The sequence below is a fragment of the Sturnira hondurensis genome, unplaced genomic scaffold, assembly GCF_014824575.4.
Source record: "Sturnira hondurensis isolate 20B ecotype Veracruz unplaced genomic scaffold, ASM1482457v3 Scaffold0024822, whole genome shotgun sequence".
In the NCBI taxonomy this organism is placed as follows: domain Eukaryota; kingdom Metazoa; phylum Chordata; class Mammalia; order Chiroptera; family Phyllostomidae; genus Sturnira; species Sturnira hondurensis.
In genome coordinates, this window is record NW_028097453.1 from 1,214,658 (window position 1) to 1,233,222 (window position 18,565).

The 18,565-nt window shown below is 44.5% G+C and overlaps 1 protein-coding gene across 1 annotated transcript in view; it reads left to right on the forward strand.

Moving 5' to 3' along the window:
• Positions 1-7,129: 7,129 nt before the first annotated feature.
• RAP1A (RAP1A, member of RAS oncogene family) overlaps positions 7,130-18,565 on the forward strand; it is a 66,767-nt gene continuing 55,331 nt past the window's right edge. The window contains exon 1 of the mRNA XM_037038941.1: positions 7,130-7,200. The gene's annotated coding sequence lies outside the window, so the exon portion shown is untranslated. The remainder of the gene's footprint in view (positions 7,201-18,565) is intronic.

Consider the following 18,565-nt stretch of genomic DNA (forward strand, 5'->3'; position numbering starts at 1 on the left):
CATCAATGAATGAAAATTTCAATATACGTACATACATACACATACACACCTATGCACACAATGGAATATTATTCAGTCATGAAAAAATGAAATCTTGCCAATGTGCTGTTAAATAAATTAGACAGAGAGAGATAGAGAAAGACAAATACCATATGACCTACCTTCCATGTAGAATTGAAAATAAACCAAACTCATAGATCTAGAGAACAGATTGGTGTTTGCCAGAGGCAGGGACTCAGAGAGTGGGAAAAGTGGCTGAAGGGGGGTAAAAAGGCAAAAAAAGTGAGATGCCAGATGACGAGCACAGAGCTCACACCACGTCACTCAGCACACAAGTTGGATGGCCCCTCTGTGGTCCACACTCTGCTCAGCGAGACCCGTCTGATCACTTGCTCCTACGCCACAGCAATGTCAAGTTGCCACAAAATATTCTAAGTGCGCCTTCTCCCTTTCTGTATTTATCGTAAGGCCAACTGCTGCTATGGTTGGAGTGGTTGTTTCCTTCCAAAATTCATATGTCAAAATCCTAACTCCCCAGAGATGGTGGACTACTTGGCAGGGGCTGAGGCTGTGAGGGTGGAGCCCTGTCGAAGGGGATCGGTGCCCTTGGTGCCCTTGTGAAAGAGACCCCAGAGAGCGCCTAGCCCCTCCCACCTGGAGAGGAGGTGGGAAGACATTGCGAAGAACCAGAAAGAAGCCCCTAACTGGACCATGACCACGCTGACACCTTGATCTCAGACCTTAATCTTCCAGAACTGTAAGAAATGAAGAAAACAACCTCATTGCTGCTGTTCACAAGCTCCTTGGCCTACGGCACTACAGTGGCCGAAATGGGCTAGGACAACGCAGCAAACAATTCTGTGGACCAGTTTATGGATCACAGTTGGAGTAGCACTGATCTAGAGAAGATCCACTTAGCACATACTCATATTTTTGCCATGTGTCACGCACACTTTTTTGTCTAAACTTTTGAGGGAAAAATTAAGGTGCGCATTGTACATGGGTAGTGCCTGAAATACCTTGTATCTGTTCTTGTGTTTTGCAATTATTTGTTACATACAATTTCTTGTGCCATAACATGTTGAAAAATAAATGCTAAAAGTCCCTTTAAATATAAAAGTTACTAAACATAAATAAATTAAAAAATTGAAGAAAACAATTAAAACAGAAGATTTTTTTCTGAAAGTTTGGGCCAAAAACGTGGGCACACACTATAGACAACAAAATACAATATACATTCTCTCTCTCTCCACAACACACACACTCCTCAAACATTTATTAAGAACTTACCACGTACCTGGAACTTTTCTAGGCTCTGGGAATAAATACGGTGATGAACAGAACAGGTCAGGTCCCTGTCCACAGGACAATTACATTCTGACTCAACCAAGGCTTTGTCACCGAGAGATCGGTTCCAGTTGCAGATCTTGCCAATTAATAGCTCTGTGCTTTTGTGCAATTCATTTAATGCCCCCCGAGCAAGTTGTCCCCTCTCCAAAATGACATACTTTAAGGATGTCGTTGGCGGGATTAAATTAAGTTCCGTGGAATCGTTTTGAAAACTGTCAAATGACATACCAAGGTGAGGTCCCGGTTTTACCTTCTTGAAGGCGGGGACCGTAATATTTCTCCTACCTCTGTATCCTCAGCAACGAGCCCGAGTACTTGGCAAGCAGCAAGCACCCCGTCAAGGTTTGCTGAATCAATGCGTGTAAGGTACTCACTACATGTGTGAGGTATGTTTTTGTGTAAAAACCGCTGCACCAACAGGAGCAGTGTATCAGGCACAGCAGATGCAGTTGATTCTACTTCTGGTTTATAGGTTTCTACGAGGCTGAGATCTAAAAATATGTTTTCTCAACTGTTGTTACATAGACACCTCTTGTCACGGATCTGTATCACAACCTGAATGCTTCTTAAAGGCCTTTTCCATAAACTGACCTTAGAAGCAGCTAGGCAGGTCCTAACATTTCTAAGCCCATCCCGCTCTCTAGGATTCGAGTGCCCTAGGTTTAGGGAGCATTCAGAAGGCAAGGCTGTATAAGCAATCTGTTTCTCTTCGGAAGTTGGAATCTCATGTTAGAAAAGCTCACGACTTGATTTTTATTTAAGGTCAGTTCCTTAAGTTCCATGATGAAAGCTATAGAAAGTATAATGAACCGCGTGGGCCTGTTGATGTCACACTAAGTAGGTTGGCACAGATAAGCAAAGGGTAACTTTGTTTATGTGTAAGCTATTTTCTAAAGGCCAAATTCTGTTACACGCAAGTCCCTGGGTCACGTATAAAGCTTTGTGGTTCCATCAATATCGAGCAAACTTGTTGGCGAGTCCAATTGTACTTTTCCAGTTTTACTGGAATGCGTATTCACATTTACCAATACTGAGGGAGTTTAAAGAACCTAAAGCGAGGTTTAAATGGTATTGAGCACTGTCTGGCGGCAGTTAATTGAACCCAGATTCTAGGAAAACTACATGATAGTGGAAGCTGGGGAAAAAAAACAGTCCCCTGAAAATTTTTTTTTTCCTTAGGAAAAAAAGCCCTGGCTGGTGTAGCTCAGTGGATTGAGTGCTGGCCTGCGAACCAAAGCGTTGCTGGTTCGATTCCCAGTCCTTAGGAAAAAAAGAAAATCAACACCCTCTCAGCAGGCACAGATGCTGTGGCTGTGGAGCTTCTCTGCACAAGGCGAGAGTCCCTTAGTCAGCGAAGTCACTCTTTGGGTCAGCAGGTTTGGAGTCTGGGTGATCCTCGTCACCCTGCGGCTCCAAGTCATCCGTTTCCCCGAACAGAGACTCCTCCACCCCAACGCGGTTTCCAGCATCCTCCAAGAACTGGACATTGCGGGTCAAGATCCTATCAGTCTTAAAGAGCTGTTTCCCGCTTAATTTATTTTTTTCCTGCGTGTTCTCCTTTCATTCATTGCTTATACATTTTCAGGAGTTTTGCAAAACTTGGAAGGCCAAGTTAAGAAATTCTCCGTTGTGACAGGGATGCCATGAAATAATTGCCTTTCAGCTTCCACTGCATTTTCTTTTTGCTTCTCCTGCGGCATAAAGACATCCTCACCGGATTCCACAAAGGAGTGTAACTCAACTCAGTGGCTAGTGGAGGAGCACTCAGCGGACGTAAAAGACGACAGACCGACACTGCAAAGGACACTGGCATGATTAAAACACTCAGGAAGGAGGAATATTTAGTCATAGGAAATGAAATAAATGCACAAAATAAAGGACAAGGCAGCAGCGAAGTAAAAACAGAAAGAGTGACATTTCAGAGGAGAGGAAAGATCAGAAAAGGTTCCAGGTAGGAGCTGCCATATGGCACAGACCTTGAAGGATTTCAACAAATTGGGGGTCTGGAAGAGGGGTGGGAGGCACTGTTCCAGGCAGAGGCAATTTAGGCAAGTGAGTTGGCTCCTTCGTAAAAAGTCGGTAGGTATTAGAGGGAGTAGTTCGACTTTGCTGGAGACCAGCCCTATCTACGTAAGGCTGAAGTGCAAGGTCAGGCTGGAGAAGTGAGATGGAGGAGATACACCCCTGGGCGAATGGCAGACTCAGTAGTTCGTACCTAATTTGACAGAGAACTACTGCTTCATTTTTTTGTAAATAGGGTAGGGTTCTCATCTGGCCCTGCTTTAGAGAGATGGTTCTGGTAAGAACACAAGAGGGACGGAAGGGAAAGAAACTAAGCAGACCAAGTGGGAGCCTACAACAGAAGCCCAGGCTACAGGTCATCCGAACCTGGCCCAGGACAGCGGCCAGGCAGACGGAGAGGGCAGAGGGAAGGGACACTGTGTAGAAAGGAGCTATACCTGTCTGACATAGCAACCCCTGGCCATGTGCGGCTGTTTAGATCAAATTAAAATTCATTACAGTTAAGGAAGAGCTAAAATCCAGTTCCTCAGACGTATTAGCCCCATTTCAAGTGCTGGAAAGCCGCCACCTGCGACCTCTGTGTTGAGCGATGCGGCCCTAGAAAGCTTCCGTCTGGCAGAATGTGCTACGGGATGGTGCGGATTGCTGCACTTCGGGGACTAGCTGGGAACAGGGATGGGGAAGACGGGTTACACTGGGGTCTGGGGGCTGAGAACTGAGAAAGGCAGTGCCCTGAGCCAAACAGGGAAATCGGGAGGAGGAGGAGTTGGATGTAGGGGGAAAGATGTCCACTGTTTCAAAGACCAGGCAGAATAAAGTACCTGCACAAACGCGTGGCAGGCCGGGGTGAAAGGAGAGAGTGGGTGAAGCAGAGCGGGCTCCCCCAATGCTGGTGAAGTGGCCAGGCGGTATCCAGTTGGCTTATTCCCTCCCACACCTCGGTTCTCCCCAGCTCTTGCAGCCCCCTCCGCCTCTGCCAGTTTATATGTGTTAAGGCTCACATATAAACTGGGAGGCGGGCAGGGGACCAGAGCGCTGAAGTGCCAGAACCCTTTTTCCCCACAGCTACCTTCACTTCCCCTCTCCCAGCCGCCTCACTCGCCCTTCCCCACGCTCCATCCTTGGAAAGTCCCCTTGCTTCCACGCACTGATTGCTTCCTCTTGAACTATTCTTTCCCACAGGGACCACCAAACCATTGGCTCCGCCGCTTTGGGAACTGCCCTCTTCCTTCCCAGCGGAGATTCCAAGGTCTGTCCCTGTTACCGCTCCCTGACATGTTTCCCTCCCCTTCTCATTGACCTTCACCAGTAAAACCCAGGGAGAAAACCCCACACTCTTGCTGTGTGGTCTCGCTTTCAGTAGAGGACCATGAACTCGAGAGGGCCCCCAGCGTTGTCCAAACTACTACACTTCTCTAGGAACACTTCCACTCTCCAGGGTCATCCTTTCTCCCCCTTTGCTGTCTCCTCAAATTGCCAATAGCCCAACCCCAATCACAGCTGTCACATACAGGAAAGCACACAGTCCAGATCCAACTCTTCAAACCCAGCGAGGCAGCCAGCACACGGTACAATGGGGAAGAGGTGCACTGTGTGTGGGGGTGGAGGATTGCTAAAAGGTACCACCACTCCTTTAGCAGAGTGATTAGAAAAGATGCCCCTCTCCAGGCTGACGTGGCCTCCGCAGCCTGGTTGGTAGAAGAACAGGGGCTGGATTTCAGTTCCACCTGCTGGCTTCTGCTGCACAGTAGCCTAAGTGTACTACCCGACAGACCTGCATTTGCACCCACAGACTTTGCCTTCTCCCCCCAAATAGTGTGTGAACAGTGTCCTCGCTCCTATCCAAGGTCAGCCCCTTCATTTCTCTGCCAGGTCCAACTGCCTCTGCCCTAGTTGAGGACAATCTTTCTCCAGTTGTGCTCTCTTATCTTTGGCCTCATCACCATTCTACCTTAGAGAATCCTTCTGGCTTACCAACATGAGGAACCTCTTCCATTTTAAAATACCCTCCCTTGATCCCAAGTAATCCTCTGGCTAAGGCCTGGGTCTCAGTTGCTCTTTACAGGGAAGTGCCTTAAGAGCTCTTTAGAGTTGCTATAAACATTGTCTCTTCCTCCCCTCCCATTGTCTCGTTAACATACCCTAATCAGACTTTCTCCCCTTTGACCCTATTGAAACTGCTTCTGTCAAGGACATTATTTGGCCTTCATCAGGCCAAATCCAGCCTTCGAATTCTCAGATCTCTTCTTACTCATTTAATCAGTATTTGATAAGATGGATCACTCCTACCTTCCTGAACAATTCTTATCTTCTAACATTCCACCCTCTCCAGGTGTTCATCCTATCTTCTCCTTTTCTACTAAAACCCCAAGTGCTGGCCTTCCTTTCAGTCCTTCTCCCCCAGCTAATCTCCCTCCCGAAGGGATTTTATGTAAACCTAAGGCTTAACAAGCATCTTTGTGATGATGAATCCCAGGTCTGTATCTCCAGACTTACATCCAATGGTTTATTCTAACAAACACCTTATGTAACTTGTGTGATGTAACATGTACGACACAGAGCTCCTGACTTCCTTCACCCCACATTTTCTGAGTCTTCCCCAGCTCATTAAATGGCATGCCATTAATCCATCCGCCAGGGCCCTGAACCTAAGAATCACCCATAATCTTTTTGTTCCTTCACACACTCTGCCAAACTCACTTGTTAGAAATGTGTCTGAACTGTCCTCTTCTCAGCCCTTCCCTGCCCCCACCCTATCCCTTCCTTGCTAATGCGTGTAAAATACACAATAGGGAGCCCAGTAAAGAGGCTGCTTCTGGTGGGGGCAGCCTCTTCACTGGTCTCCCTATTGTGTATTTCACACACATTAGCAAGAGTAACTTTGAAATATGTGAATCAGATGTTGTCATTCCTCCACTCACCCTCCCACGGCTTTCTCTTGTTCTTATAATGGCCCATAAGACTCCTGTTCACTCCCCCACCTCTCAGCCTACTACTTGCTCTCTGGCCAGTTGACTCCTCAGCCATGCTGGCCTTTTGTTACTCAGCAACAAGCCAGGCGCATTCCCACCTCTGAGCTTATGCTGATTTTCTTTCAGCTTGGAAAGGCTACATTCTACCCTCCTTCCCTCGCCCCAGGTATTGGCTAGGTTCATACTTGCATATCATACCTGCATGTGCTCAGAGGTTTCCCCTGAGTGGAAATACCTGGTCAGCTATGAGGTCACCTCCTTCCCAGGTTTTTGTTTTTGCACACCACTTAGCCCTACCTAGAATTTTTGTTTGTTTTGCTATCTGTCTCCTCTCTCCCATCCCACTGGAAGGCAAGCTTCACGATGGCCGTTGCCTGCCTATGGCTTTATCCCTTGCGCCTAGAATAGTGCCTGGCACAATAGGTGTTCAATTAGCATTTGTCCAACGACTGCATCCCCGCCAAGATTTTACTCCTCCTGAATCTTTGGACCCTTCCTCAGTTCGTTTCCGGACTCACGCACCCCCACACCCCAACCTCCGAAGAGCCACGACTCTATCTACACCTCCCCCAAGGTCCTTGGCTGTCTCCACCCCTTCCTGCGCGGCCCCTTTAAGCGGACTCCGGAAAGCCGCGGGGAAGGCGGGCCGAAACCTCGCCGACGCGAACTCGGAGGGGCGGGGCGGAACTAGGGGGTGGGGCCTGCGTCCTGCGTGCGTGCGCGTTCTGGAGGCGCCGCCGCCGCTGCCGCTTTCGAGGTTGCTGCTGCCGTCGCCGCGCCGAGCCGAAGCAGGAGCCACGGCCGAGAGGAGGGAGGAGGAGGAGGAGGAGGTGGAGGAGGCGCTGGACCGGGCGGGGTGAGTGAGGGGCGGGGAGCCGGAGCCACCCGAGAGGGAGCGGGGGGCGCGGGTCGGTCGGGCAGGGGTTGAGGCGACTCCTGTCGCCGGTCAGTCCCGTGGCTCCCCCTTCCTCCTCCGCGTTCCCTCGGTGTCCGGGGCGGCGGCCTGGGGGCCTGGCCGGCGGGAGGGGCCAGGGCTCGCGGAGGCCCGGCAGCCACTGCCAGGGCCAGAGCCAACCACGCCCGCGGAGGGAGCCGGTCGACTGTGGCTGGGCCTGCGGGAGACGGACGGGAGGGGCCCGGGCCGGGTGTGGGAGAGAAAGAGGACATTGTGTCCCCCACCCTCCAACTCCCGGAGGTGTCATGGCACAAGCCCATTTCCCTCGCCTTCTCCCCGGACGCAGTGCCCTCGCCCCTCGCAGCCTGAGAGATATAGAAGAACGGACATCGCCGGTATTTTCCTCTCGCGTGTCCCCAGACTAGGGTCAGATCCTCCTTTAAACCCAGTTCTCCCTTTGGGGACACTCGAAGAGGGGATGGACGCGTTGGGTGAATTATTTGCCCTCCCTCCAGTGCTAGCGAGGTGCGGGTAGATGGAAGCGTTGCCCTGTTCTGTCGGTCAGGGTCCAGGGTCTCCCTACCCTTCCTTTATCTCCCGGTGCACAGGGCTGACATCTCTACGACCCGCTCCACCTCCCGGCCCCTTTCCCGCCCTCTCTTCCCCAGGTCTTCGTAGCCTGCCATGTGTTCGCCTTGTCGGCGTTGCATTTTGGGGGGGTCTCTGCTTCCCTAAATTTTGATAGGGAAGAGGTCCGTCTGAATCTTGTTTTCCTTCAAACTGGTACTAGTAGGGGTGTCGTTTGCCCCCTCACTCAGGAAGGTAAGGGACAGTGTCTTAAGCTGAATTGTGTAATTTACTGCTTTGGGGAGAAGATGAGGGAAGACACTTTTGCCTAAAAAGTGGGGACTTTTCACGGGGCTGACAACTAGAGTTTAGGGGACCTTTTGACTTCTTGGGAAAAGAACTAGTGTGGAGCGGTTAGGTATTTCTTTTTGGGAGGGAGCATCGTTTCGTCGTTGCTTTGAAGGGAGGAGAGTGTAAGAAATGAAAGAGACCAGTAAGAGGGCAGGAGGTTAATGGGCCACGGCCTTACAGGTGGCCACAGTTTTCTGCTTCCTGAGTGTGGGAGGAGGATTCTTTCTGTTTTTAATCACAGTCAGAGTCAAGTATTAGCTCTCAGTGGTGATGTGGGGCTCCTACCTTCAAAAGCACGCCGAAGGGCAGCCTCAGAAGGGGTGCTGCTGGAAACAGGATTTGGAAACTTTCTTTTGGTTTCCTGTCAGTGTGTGGGGGTGGGCGTGCATATGTGTAGTTTTTCTTTTCTTTTGATGTAATTGATATCTGCCATATTTTGACATAAAAAGCACTAAATCAGGCCGCGAGCTCCTTTGTGTCTTTTTTATGATTTCCTATAACACTTTCTGTTTTGAAATTACATTTGCGTTGGTTGAAATTCTTTTTTATTCTGGCGAATCTTGTGCTTCTTCTGTATTTTGAATCTTGTGCTTCTTCTGTATTTTGAATTCTATACTGCAAACTATCATTAGGTGTAAGTGTTTGAGGATAACACGGTGCCTGGTGCATGGTAGGCACTCAGTATTTCTTGAGTGAATTGGATGATTACCGAATGGGTCTAGGTATTATATATCTTTTATGCTTTTGGATGGTACCGTATGTTTGAATGTTGCATTTCACTTCCAATATATAAAATAATAATTCTTGATCTTTTCTAGGCCACTGACATTTTTGAGACTGTAATGAAATATATAGACTCTGCAGAAAATAAGTAATAGGCATTTATGCACAAAATTTTGCATGCAGTTACAGGGACCCTCTGAAGCCAACCATGGATACCTGTCTGAAAAGTGAACCAGAGCCCTGATTATTGTGCAGTTGCATATTAAAGCTGAGCAGAAGCCTTTGTTCATTTTTCTGTGTGTCCTCAGGAATGGCAGTCTTTACACTTGCAGATTAAACTTTGGGTCTTTGGGAACAAGATTTAAGAGTGATTGTTACTGCAGTCTTAAGGGTCAAAGTCCTCTTTAATAGCTGCTACAAGTCATTAACAGTTACTGATGGCTTCCAAGGAAATCAGATTGCTATAGTTGCTTTTGGAGCTTAAAATCATAATCACGATGAAGTTACGATTTTGATTGTACAAACTTCTGAGCAGTATGAACAGCACCCCAAAATGTTCACAAACCGAACTATTCAGTTTTCCTGTTCTCTCTTCCAGTCTTGTTTATATGCATGGTATTTCATGTAGTTAGTAATTATTGTATCAACATTCAGTATTAATTCAACAAATGATTTTCAAATATCTTTGGGAATAAAACCAAGTCCTTAGTGTCACAGAGTTTATGTTCTAATAAGGAGAGATGAGCCATGACCACATGAATAAAAAGTATGTCAGATTTTAAGAGCTATGCAGAAGAGTAAAGTAGGGTGAGAGGACCATGAAACAGTGCAGGTGAAGATAGGCAGGGAGACATGAGACTAGAGCAGGGACCTGAAGGAAGTGAGGGATGTGTGCTTTTGGGGAAGAAGGGTACTGGCAGAGAGAACTGCAAGTAAGTGCAAAGACGTGTACTTTGCCTTTTTTTAGAACAACTAGAAGGCCAGTAAGCAAGAGGGAAAGTGAGAGAGTTGCACTTGAGGTTAGAGAAGTAGCTTGGCCCACGCTGTAAGGCCTTGCAGGCTGGATGAGAACTTCACTATGGATTTACTACGAATGAGATGGGAAACCATAGAGGGCGCTGAGTCTGAGAGAGACCTGAATCATTCTGGCTGTTGTGTGGAAATCCGCTTGGTGGAGATGGGGGGAGGCAAGAGTAGAAGCAGGAAGACCAATCAGGAGGATAATCATCATTTGAAATCTTTTCCAGTGGTTGCAAATTAGTCCATCTTCCTGCTATTAGGCATATAGGTAGTTTCCTTTTCCCTATTAAAATAACAATGAAGTGGGCATTTTTGTGTATACACCTTTTTCTTTCTTTTGTAATTTTTCCTTGGAATTGGTTTCCAGAACTACAACTGAACCCAAGTATGTGAATAATATACTTGTGTTCTTGGTGTTGTGTCTGTGAATTGCTCCAGAGAGTAAGTCGCACTAGTTAAAGGGATAGCCACAGTTGTTGATCTTCAGTTTCATGGCGATGTCACCCGCATTGAGGATCATTATTTAATACTTTAAAAATAATGAGTTATAAAAAGAGATATTTAAGATTGTTAGGTTTAGTTTTCCAGTGGCTCACATTCAGAGTTCACATATGTATTATTAGCTAATCGTTGGGGATAGAGAGATGAATTGAACAGGGTCTCTGCCCTCAGAGAACTTCACATTCTGTCTTAATTTATAATCTAATAGTGAAGTGACTTCAAATCTTGCAGTGTTCACTGTTTCCCGTGAACTTTATTCACATGTTGTTGATGATCTCTTACATACAACAACATGTGACTGGCATTCCAGTCAAGCATTTAATTTTTCGTAGTGATAATTTCCTACTTTCTTACAAAGAGGTTTTTTAATGGAATCTGCAATTTGTTTAATTTCTGTTCGGTATGTCTTTAGAATTTTACAACTATGGCAGCCCCATGTTTTGTTCTTTGCAATAAATTATGCAACTAGTACTTTGTTGAGGACTCTTCACAGTTGAGTTTTTAAATTGTTGCAATTCTTTATAGTTATTCAAAGCACAGAGACTATTGTGTCTGTTAAATAAGGTCAGCATTGCAGCTTTGAAATTTTAGTGTTTAAAGGAGGACGATAGCAGTCTGTTTTTTCTAATTGACTTTTTTTTTTTTCAGAGAGAGGGAGGGAAGGGGAAAGAGAAAAAGAAATGGATTTGTTGTTCCACTTATTGATGCATTCATTGGTTGATTCTTGTATGTGCCCTGACCCGGGATCAAACCTGTAACCTTGGCATATTGAGACAACACTGTAACCAACTGAGCCACCCTGCCAGGGCGAGGCTAGTCTGTTTTGATAAAATTCTACCATTCTGAGGGCATTGCTCAACATTTTTGATGCTGAAATCCAGATGGCTTGATATGGCTTGGACTGGGGAACTCCATCTACAAAGTGAGTGGGTTAAACTAATTAAATTACCCGCATGCACCTAGCCTTGGGTCTGTGCATGCTAGCAACCCAGGGGTTGTTTATTGAACCTCAGACAACACCTGAGCTTCCAGTTATAAAATTCCCTTATCTGAGAAGTTGAATATTGGGTTGGCCTAAAAGTCTGTTACATTTTTTCTGTAGGATGGCTCTAGTAATGCTTAGTTGTCTTTAACTTCACTAGAAACAATTTTGTTAGATTGTATTGTGATGGCGTATCCACATGCATTAAGAAACCTAATGAAAATTGGTGAATTTTTGTGCAGCCATTTTAATATAAAGATGGAAGAAGATATACATTTTCAGTGTATTATGCCTTATCAAGAAAGGTAAAAATGCAACTGAAATACAAAAAAAGATTTGAGCAGTGTATGGAGAAGGTGCTGTGACTGATCAAACATGCCAAAAGTGGTTTGCCAAGTTTCTTGGTCCTGTTGACATTTTGGCCAAAAAAATTCTCTGCTGTGGGGCTGTCTTACACATTGGAAGGTGTTTAGCAGCCTTTGCCCACTAGAAGCTAGTAACGGGAGATGGCCGGCAAAGTCAAAATATCCAAATCAGTAAAGTTATTGGTGACAATGAAAAATGTGTCTTTTATTTTATGGGGGGAAAAAATGTAACAGGCTTCTTGGCCAGCCCATTAAAAATATCTCATATAAACCATTTATGTATTAATGTTTTAGTGAGTTTAAAATTATGAACATAAACTTTCTTCCAATGTTCCTTTTAAAATTAAACTCATCAATTTAAAAAAGAGTTGTGTCATTGTTTAAAAAATTTTATTTATTTATCTTTAGAAGGGAAGGGAAGGAGAAAGGGAGAGAAATATCAATGTATGGTTGCTTCTCATTTGCCCCCTGCTGGGAACTGGCCCCTGCTGGGAACTGGCCCCTGCTGGGAACTGGCCTCTGCTGGGAACTGGCCTGCAACCCCAGGCATGTGCCCTGACCGGGAATCGAACCGCTGATCTTTTGGTTCCCAGGCCCGTGCTCAATCCACTGAGCTACACCAGCCAGAGAGTTATGTCATATTTCAAGTACCATATTTTGCTGTGTGTAATGTGCACTTTTTTCCCCAAATTTTTGAGGGAAAAATAAGGATGCTCATTATGCATGGGTATAATGATTATCTACCACGGATATAGTAGAGGAGTGTAATAATCCCTTGTATAATGCACAAAAAATGTGTGCGCATTATATATGGGAGTACATTATACAGGGCAAAATACGGTATTTTCTGCTCATTCTTGTATCCTTTGCTGCCAGACTTAATGCCAATGACATCTTATGAGAAAGATTTGTGTTAAAGATAAAAACACTTAAGCTTTCGTTTTTTATTCGTGAAACTTGGGGTAGTTTTTATGTGCCTCCAGTCCTTTCACAGAGGCAGTACTGGCCCATTCACATATTGAAGCTTGTAATGGTGGTTACGGGTTTGTGCTGAATGATTCACACCCACGCTCCCCAGCCCATGTTACACAGCTCTGAGGTGCCTGGTTAGGAGGGCAGGCCTTTGGAGGTCGAAGGGGGTGTGTTCTCTGATGAGGAAAGGCAGTTGTGTGTGATTATTAAGATGACGTCGGAACAAGAAATGGTGTGTTTTTAAAAGTGGTTGAAAAACAGTTCTTTGAATACAGTTTTCAGAAGTGCATGATATGTGCATGGAGGATTAAATATGTTCTACAAAACTTCAATCATTAGACAAGTTCATGGCTTTTTTTGTAGTAATGACATTTATTTAGGCGATATAAATTTAAGTTAGGTAAATCTTGAAAAAAATTTCTTTGCATATCCAGTTTTCCCAGATATAGTTTGCTTTCTCTAGCCTAATTAGTTCACATTGGTAGAGAGTAGTTCAAAATGTGGAATGGTAAAGTTAACCAAATCTGGAATTCCATATGTAACCCTGTGTCAGGTTTCAGGGTATATTTAAATTAGGTTATATTTCATAAGAATAAGGAATATACCAAACTACACATTCTACCTGATTTAAAAAGACACTGTTGGATTCATTCAAACTTCAGGTGCCTTTCTGTAACTTTTGAGGTTGTTTGCAATGCTCTGCTGTATTATTCACTTATTCTGGTTGTAAGAGAGCACAAAGAACGCCCTCCAACTGTTTCATTGGACAGACCCCAAAGGCAGTTTATGGGAGTCTGAGTTAGCAGCAGTGGGAAAAGCTGTCTTGTTGCAGACTGAATGGTTCAGATCTGTCAGACGTGTAATCCACAGAGTGGATTCATTCACTGTGCTTCCAGGGACATTTTTCAGTTGATTTGGAAACAGAATCATTCTGTTCTAGACAAGGATTATAGAACATTAAGCAAGCAACTATAACTTAATTACTTTAGCAGTTGAAATTTTAACACTATCTTGGATTTTATGTAGCTTTCAGTGTTTAACCCAAATCATTGACACATTTTGAAATACTGTTTAACTTCCATTGTGTGCTTGTGAAAATGTTGCACAATTTCATTAGTAGATTTTAGATTTAGTCATTGAACAGATGTTTGAGTGACCAGTATTAGGCTCTTTGATGAAAACTGAGATGTGAAGCTGTAGTTTCTATTTAAGGAATTTATAGTCTAGTAATTTTGTTTGCCAGAACCTGACATATGTTTTATAAATAAATGTTGTATTTTCGTGTTAGAATAAAAATAGAATCATACTCATTTTCTAAGTAAAATATTTTAAATGATCTCTTAGCTACTCAACAAGTATTTCTGTGGTCTCATTTTTTAACAGCTTTTTAGTATTAGAGCAAATTAGTTTTCCAATTGTTTAAAATATAGTGAAATGAGTATTGCTAGAATGCCTACTTTAATCTAAGACTTTATTTTTCAAATTGCTTTTCTGCAAAATGCCACATTGTGGGAAGTATTTTTTATTTTTCAGCTAGCATTTAATGTTTAATGTGAGGTCTTTTTTTTCCTTTTTTGTATTCCAGTTTTATATTTTTTCTACACTGATTAAAATCATTCTGTGCCACTAAAGTTAACTATGCACTGGAATAGAAATATGCATATAGACAAATGCATCACTGTGCATTCTTAGTGAATGTTGGTAGCTTGCCAGCTTTATTTTCCAGTTCCTCCCCCCTCCAGACCTAACTGTGATGTGCTTACAAGGCAACAGCAGTATATTTAATTTACAAAGTGAGAACAGTTTTTCTGATTTTTCTGTTTAGCATGTTCTGGGTTGGGATTAACCGAACATTTACTCTCAATAGACACCCAGCAAACCAGTTCACTTACTCGGCACTTTCTGTAAGAGCATTGGTGACTTTTAGAAAGAGAGCCTCATATAATTTTATGAGTACTACTGAGTTTTGGGTAATGTTCTTTACACAGTCTGAAGGTAAACGTGAATGTCATAGAAGCTGGAAACCAGAGCTTGCCATTTTCTTTGCATTAGGGAATGTAGTTCCATTCCAGGTGCCATGCCCTTCTTAGGTTCAGGATCATTGTCAGTAGTTCTGCTTAAATACTGTTTTCCTCTTCAAAGGAATTCGTGCTCCATTGCGGCAGATCTTGAAAAGAACATAGATGCAAAGAAATAATTGAAAATCACCCATAACCCTGGCTAGTGTGGCTCAGTGGTTGGAACATTGGCCAGCAAACTGAAAGGTCGCTGGTTCAATTCCCAGTCAGGGCCCAGGCCTGGGGTGCAGGCCAGGACCCCAGTTGGGCGGTGTGAGATTCATGTTTCTCACATCAGTTCCCTCCCTTCCACTCTCTCTGAAAATAAATAAATAAAATCTTTTTTAAAAAATCGCCCATAAACCTATCACCCAGAGATAATTACTACTAATATTTTAATGCACATTTTTGTAGTTTTGTTCCTTGTATGTGCAGATTTTTTTATTTTTTAAAAAATTGGAATTGTACTTTTATGTAGACTGTTTTGCTCCCACTTTTTTCTCTGATCAGAATGTTGGTGTTCTCCTAGTGTGGCACTTTCAGGTGGTTGATCCTTTAAAATATTACTATTTTAAATAACACTGGGAGACATTTTTGTGCATTTATCTTTGTTGTCATTTCTTTCTTCCTTTGGGATAGATCCCCAGAAGTGGGGTAACCAGATCAGAGGGTGTTGCCCTGTGTGTAAGAGTGTGTGTCTTAGTGCCCTTCCGTGGCGTTGAGTGGGTCAGTTTTTTCAGTTTCTGGCAGATTGGTAGAGATCCTTTAAAGTTCTTGGGTCATAATCACAGAGTCTTCATAGTATTAATTAAAGCTGTCACAGCGTCTGATTAGTAATTTGCAGTCTTCTTGAAAAACTTGGTTGGAATGAATTTCTTTGAAAATATTTTAGGTAAAAATTATCTTCTTGACATGAAAAGATATTTTTTTAAATTAAGATTTTATTTATTCTTTTTAGAGAGTGGGGAAGAGAAGGAGAAATAGAGGGAAATATTAATGTGTGGTTGCCTGTCACATGCCCCCTGCTGGCGACCCAGCCCGCAACCCAGGCGTGTGGCGTAACTGGGAATTGAACCTGCGACCCCCTGGTTTGCAGCCTGTACTCAATCCACTGAGCTACATCAGCCAGGGCAAAAAGGTACTCTTTACAGTTACAGTTTGAGCATTGCTTTTTTTATTGGGAAGAAATAGCATTTTAAAGTTCTCCCTTTACTAAAATAATATACATGAGAAAGCTTATTGTATATAGTAAGTAGAAATAACTATGTAGAAGAAAATTATTGGAGAGAGGATGGAGGGGTTAGTCACATGGTTCAGACAAAAAAGCCCCACAAACTTTGTTTTTAGAGCAATGGCTTTGGAGTTAGGTAGCCTGGGTTCAAATCCTTGCTTTGCCACTTGCTAAATATGTTATTTGAGGCAACTCACTGAGTGTGTAATTCAAGGTGACTTATTAAATATGTCACTTGATATTGTTGAAGTTTGGCTTCCTCGTCTTTCAAAAAGGAGTAATAATACCTACTGTGGAGGATTGTTGAGATGATTGGAAATACAGTGTAAACTGCTTGGCACGTAGTAGGCATTTAATAAAAGCTAGCTACTGTTGAATTTGTCATTGTTTGTGTTTTTTGATAGTTCTGATGGGTGGGGCAGAAGAGGTCATTTGTGTGGCCTTGCCTAGATGACTAAATACATGCAAGGGTACAAAATGGCCTTGAGCAATGGCAGCTGGAGGGGGTGCAGCAGGCATTCTTTATGGTCGGAATGGCATGAGCCAAGATAGAGAGTCCAGGACACGTTGGAGGACAGGAAATTGATTTGACAGAGCCGAAACCCGTCATTAGAAAATAGGGCGATAAGGCCATAAAGGTTGATTGGGCCTAGACCTGAGAAGTCATCGAAGGCCAGGGCGAGAAGTTTAGGCTTTATTCAGGTGCACAAAGCATTTTGAGAGGAGGAAGATGACCTGATCCTTTGGAAGATGAGTCTGGCTACGGAGTGTGCAGAATGGTTGAGGGAGAAAGAGGCGAAGGACAGGGAGGCTGGCAATGGCGCAGGTCGGGCGGAGGCCAGAGGCTGTGGGGGGAAACTCGGGAGGTTTCGAGGGCATTGCTGCCAGTCGGTCTCATGGAGATCTGGCTCCTCAGACACGTGCCCAGTCCGAGGACGGAATCCAGGAGAGAGATGGAGTCGAAGACACAGGCTGCACGGAGGCAGGCCGCCTCTGAGAGCACACAAGACTTCGTGTGCTCTCGTTGCCGCCTGTTTAAAAAAATTGAAAGGTAGAAATTCCTGTTATTTCATCAGTGAAAAGCATGTCTATGCTATTCCTTTGACAAATGTGTAGTGTCGGAAATGTTATTTAGGATTTTGGGTTCTTAGTTAACAGGGAATCCTCGAATTTAGCCATTGGTCTTTCAGAAGATACCTTTTCTTCTTTCACTGAACTTTCTCTTGTTCTGTTACAGTCGTCCCAGTCCCCCCCTGTGCTCTCCAGTGCTCCCCCACCCCTCGCAGTCAGTCCCTATCCTGTTGTCCATGTCCGTGGTCACTCACACATGTTCCTTGACCAGACCCTTCCCGATCAGGGGGTATCTTAAACGTACGTCACTGCAGGTGAGGTTCTTTGGTGTGGTCTGCGCAGCATCTGTGACAGTGTGGGCCTCAGAGACGTCAGTTGTGTGAGCAGAAGCGACGCGAGTGGGGCCCGGACTTCTTGTTTGGTGAGCAGCTTAGAGTGTGGGGCCAGTGAACTACGGAGCAGTGGCAAACAGGGCATTGAATATATGGTCTTCGGGAAAAATTACTAGTTCGCACGGGCCATTCTTAGCCATTCTTGCCTGGCCAGAGCTCTCTGTTAATTGAACTTTCCATGTGGCTGAATAGTACGCAAGCAAGTCAGCCTAACGATTGATGTTAGTCTTCCTGACTGATTAGTAAACTCACCTCAGCTGTGAATTATCTGCTCGCACTCTTCCTTGTTTTTTGCTTAAACAACAGAAATTTCTTCTGACAATTCTGGACATCAGAAGTGCGAGATCAAGGTGTCAGCGGCGCTGGTTTCTTCAGAGAGCTCTGTCGTGGGCTTGCTGGCGGCCCTCCTCGCTGTCTCTCCTTAATATGACCAGCTGAGAAAGGAAGCAACCCCGGTGTCAAAACATTAAATATAGGCTGTTGTACTTTCGAGATGCGTACGTATTTTAAAACATTGAGTTGTTATTTATACCTTTCTAAAGGTTTCGTCCAGTTTTCAGCTATTTTCTAAACTGGGAAATAAAGTCTTTATCATTAATTTTTATTTAGATCTCTTTCCTTTAAAAATGTATTTGAAAGTACTTTTAAATTACACTCATGCACCACCTAACGCTCCTGTCGGTGCTGGATCGCGTCTGTGACTGGGGTCCCGTCAGATCTTGATGGAGCCGCCAGACTCCCACCGCCTGGTGACAGTCCTCCCGCAGGAGGACAGCGCAGTGTGAACGGACCTGCCGCGCTGCCTGGCCTGGGAGAGGACAGCACCTCCCACTGTGTCCAGTCCAGGAGACTCGGTGTGGGTGAACTGGGCTGCTGGTGTACGCGTTTGCCCTACTTTTTGTTGTTGTTTTAGAGTGTATTCTTTCTACTTATAAAAAGTTTGCTGTAAAAGAGTGTGCCCTGTTAGACTGCTTACATCGCGTGTCTACTGCGTCTCTCGATTGCATCACTCTGTCTTGCTCGATTCAGTCTTGTGTTATTTTAAAATGTAGTGTAGTATGTGTAGTGTTTATAAAGCCTGTAGCATGCGCAGT